Below are 4,707 nucleotides of genomic sequence, written 5' to 3' on the forward strand. Positions count from 1 at the left end.
CGAGGAGTTGCTCACGTCTCCAAACAGCACGGACTCTGGCCTCTGGCGTTTTGGTGGAAGAGAAGTGCGGCGGTCGGAACTCCGCAGCCATCGTTCGCTGCCGTTATTTGAACGTTCTGAAATTGCATAACGGTTTGCACATGTGGTTACATGACTTTCTCTTCCCCGTCAATCCCAAAGTCTTCTTGTGTCCATAAAGCCATGTGGCCATGTTTGCAAACTGTGCACACAACGTAGGAATGTGTCGTCACTGGACAGCTAGCTTGTTTTGTCACAGAATAAAAATCTACCTAAAAGGGACACATAATATGGAGGGAGACCGTCTTATTTTTAAGCACTCCAAACGCACAATTCCATTTAAACTCTGACTTAACTGTTGATATATTTCAAGGTATTAATACCTATTTTATTTTTCTTTATTTGATTTCTAGAAGTTTCTTAAAGGCATGTTTATATATTATGCATCTACATGCTCAGCTGTGGATACTAAATTTAAAATTGATTAAAAAAAAAAAGAAGAAAAGAAAGATGATGGGGATGGGTAAGTACCCAGATAGTTGTGGGTTTCTGCTGTGTATATTATAAACAGAACATTTCATTTAACACAAGACATATGGATCTCTATTTGTATCATAAATGGAACATTTCATTTTATACAAGAAACATGGATCCCCAGGATCAGAACCACAGAAGCCGGTTGGTGCTGATCCATATGTTTTGGAGAGTCACACAGAAGCACTGTCGTACCTACAAAGCGAGATGGGGGTGGGTGCTGAGCACTGATGTTGCCCCCTCCCTAGAATATCATATTCTCCCCATCCCCCAACACAGAAAAAGCTGCTCTGTCTCTCCTGCCAGGCGTGCACAGAGGACACTTAACTTTGAGCATCTGGTAACCACCTCCTGCCACAAGGGGGAGCCGACAGGAGACCAAAACTAAGCTGACCCCCAAGGATTGCAGAATTGAGGAAGGGAAAGAAATTTGACACTGAATGATTTTTAAGTTGCTGGATCAAGTCTATCCTGATCTATCTGTAAACATCCGCGTTATCTGAGCTAATAAAGCCCTGTAATCGTTAAAGCTAGTTTCTGTTACTTACACCCAAAGGTATCCTAACCAGTACAGTGGTCCTCTTGTGTACCTCCATAAATAATGTGCACTTCTCTACAGGTACTGGTGCTTCTCTTGTGGCATAATGATTACCATTTAGCTTATATGTGTCCCCTTCAAATTTTAAACAGAAATTATATGTATCTTTTAAAAGAAAATTTAAGGGACCAGCAGTTGGCCTAATGGCTATGTCACTGGACTCCTATGTACTCAACCTTGGTTCAAGTCCCGGATTTGGTGGCTTTAAAGTCATGCTGGGTGTGCTGGGTGTGTGTGTGTGTGTATGCGTGTGTGCGTGCGTGCCCAAGATCCCCAGAGGAAAATGGAGGAGAAGGGATTGTGGTGTGGCCAATCCCCCGGGAGGTGATTTCTTGCTTTCTGTCTCTCTCTTTCTGGCAAGGGTATGTGCCCTATAACAAAAATCTCTCCCCCCAAAAAAAATTTTTTTAAAAGCAAATGATTAAATACATAAAAGGATAGTAACGTCACTAGTAATCTGGGAAAAAACAAAAATAACAATAACCATTTTTTTATTAATCAGATTTGGAAAATGTAAAAATGATAATAATACCAAGTGTTAAGCAGTGATTGGTGATTACTCTTTCAGGTTGTTAGGAGTGTAAATTTGCACAACCACATCGAAAGGCAATTTTATGATACATAGTTATCTGAAAATTGGCAGCCATTTTTGAAAGAATAGAGCTTAGCAATATTCAGTACACTGAAAACGTCATCAGTTTCTTGTTTAGTCTTATTACTAATATGGAAGAACTTTTATCAGAAACATAAACAAAAATGTTTAGTGAAATATTTTTCCTAATAATGTAAGCTGGAACGGATACAAGTCACAGATGAGTGACTGTATAAATAAAATGTACCTTTTTAAACAAAGAATTGTATTTGTTGTTGTTATTATTATTTTTTAACCTGACCAGAGAGAAACAGAGTGAAAGGGAAAAGTGAGAAAGCAAGCTACCAGGTCCGGGACTCGAACCACAGTCAGCCAGATGGGAGTCCTGCACCTCAACCACCATGCCACCTGCTGGCCCAAAATGTATCTTATGAAGAACAAACTGCATTTGAGTGAGCTGGGGGAGCCAGCAGGTGGCATGGTGGTTAGGGGCGCTGGACTCCCACATGGCTGGCCATGGTTTAAGTTCTGGACCTGGCAACTTGCTTTCTGGCTTTCTCTCTCTCTTACCATGTCCCTCTCTGGTCAAACTAAAATAAGTAAATAAATAAAGTTAAATAAAATAATTCTTTAAAAAAAGATAAGTGAGTTAGGTCCACGCGAATTAACATTAGTGAATGTCAGGGGCATATACACTGAGTGAGTAAAAGAGGTTGCCAAATATTAAGTGCAGTACTGTTCTTTTTTGCATATATCTTGAGAATGATACAAAATAGAATTATTTCGTAATCTTGATCTGTTTATCTGGCAGAAGCAAAATTGGGATTGGGATTTTCACCTTCCTATACCATGTAAGCTCTTATTGATTGCAGTGTTTCATACATAGTTCTATGTGACTTTCTGTATTTTTTATCATAAAAAGAATGAATTATGAGTAATAGTGCATTATAAATGGAAGTTTAAAAAAGTAATGTAAGGTTCTGGAAGGCAAAGTTTCTTACAGGCTCAGCAAATAGTTAAATGATTTAGATTTGACTGGGCCTTGAACTGAGTGGGTACAGAGAGACTTTTCCTATAGGGAAAATCTCTTCCTGTACTTGCCAGAGAGACAGAGACAAAGAGAGCGAGAGGGGGAAATCAGCCCCCAGGGAGGATGTCCATGCCACAATCTATTCTTCTCCATTCTCTTCTCGGAATTTGGGGCACGCACACACATGCACCTAGCACGAGTTTTAAGTTGCCAGGTCTGGGACTTGAACCACAGTCAGCAACTTGGGAGTCCAGTGACATAACCATTACACCATCTGCTGGTCCCTATCATATACTTCTTTTAAAAAATTGCACCAGAAGGTGCATGCTCTCATCAGAGAGAGACAGTAAATGAGAGAAGAAGTGTCTTCTTGCCTGTTTCTAAGTGTTGGGTAATTTTCCTGACTTTAAAGACAATGCTTATAAATTTTCACTATTGATTATGATGTTTATGAGTTTTTAGTAAATTTGTTTTAGCAAGTAAAAAATGTTCTTGGGGCCAGGAGGTTAAGGCTGCTGGATCTCACATGACCAGCTTCGCCAGTCAAGTCCTGGCCCCTGGCTACTTGAAAATCACACCAGATGCATGTGCATGCGTGGCCAAAATCCCACGAGGAGGGTGGAGGAGAAGGGATTGCGACATGGTCACCCCCCAGGGTGGGATTTCCCACTTTTCCTCTCTCCTGGTCTCTCTCCCTCTCTCCAATGAGTGCATGTGCTCTATAGCAAACTTAAAAAAAAAAAAAAAACGTTCTTGGATATTTCTACTTTTTCAAAAAATAATTCAGCATAAATAGTCTTCGGTTTACACTGATAAATATTTTTTCTGCATCTATTAGAATGATTTACTCTTTTTCATGTGTTATTTAAGTAGAAAATACTGATGAACTCTGATGTTAAATATTGCTTCATCCTTCAGAAAAAATACTTGGTTGTGATGTATTATTTATTATAGACTCCTAACATTTATTTCCTAATAGTTTCTGTGGCAATTTTGCATTTCTGTTTGTGAGTGAAATTATTCTATTCTCCTATTTTCTAACATTGTCCAGGCCAGCTTTTGTAGCCAAGATAATCTTTCTTCTTTTTCTACTCTTTGAGAGGTTTAAAAATTAAATAAAAAAAGTTTTTTTTCTCAAAGACTTGGTAATTATCTTGGCCTTTTATTTTAGGGGTAGAAATTTTTGACGACTGCGACCAGCAGATGGCGTAATGGTTGTGGCGCTGGACTCCGTCTAGTCCACCACAGCGGACTGGACCCAGTGGATTAAAACTGACGCCAGGTGCATGTGTGTGTGCCTAAGATCCTGAGAGGAGAATGGAGGAGGGCTTGTGGTGTGGCCATCCCTCTGGGGGCGATGATTTCTCGCTTTCTGTCTCTGTCTCTCGAGATTATTTGCTTATTTATAACTTCTATTTCTTCTTCTTTTTTTTTTAAAATTTATTTATTTATTTACATTCATTCACTGTACATCATTACAACATGCAAAATGAGATTCTCCATCCAGATTACACTGTTTATTGGTTCAATCAAGCACATCAGCATACATGTTATCATCAACAAATAATTTTCCATTTCTTATTTCCTAATGTTTTTCTTTTTTTTTTTTTCCCTCATCCTTGATTCCCTATCTCTTACCCTCTGCCATCTCCCACTCTCCTCCCACATTGTCTCTGGTATCTATGCTTGCTTTCTTTTTTTTATTTTATTTTATTTTATTTTTATTTTTTTTAAATTTATTTATTTATTAATTCACTTTACACCCTCACAACACACAAATGAATTTTCCATCCAAAATACACTGTGCATTGTCTCAATCAAGTACATCCACATACATGTTCTCAGCAAATAATTTTCCAATTCTTACATCCTGCATACCTTGCCCTTTGTCTTGCCATCCCTGATTCCCCATCCCCCACCCTCTGCTATGTCCCA

The 4,707-nt window shown here is 38.8% G+C and overlaps 1 long non-coding RNA gene across 1 annotated transcript in view; it reads left to right on the forward strand.

The window, feature by feature from the left end:
* The first annotated feature begins 451 nt into the window (after nt 1-451).
* LOC106735145 (uncharacterized) overlaps nt 452-4,707 on the forward strand; it is a 15,372-nt gene continuing 11,116 nt past the window's right edge. The window contains exon 1 of the long non-coding RNA XR_003549803.1: nt 452-541. This is a non-coding gene — a long non-coding RNA (uncharacterized LOC106735145). The remainder of the gene's footprint in view (nt 542-4,707) is intronic.

Source organism: Tupaia chinensis, unplaced genomic scaffold (genome assembly GCF_000334495.1).
Source record: "Tupaia chinensis unplaced genomic scaffold, TupChi_1.0 Scaffold000315_1, whole genome shotgun sequence".
In the NCBI taxonomy this organism is placed as follows: Eukaryota; Metazoa; Chordata; class Mammalia; order Scandentia; family Tupaiidae; genus Tupaia; species Tupaia belangeri.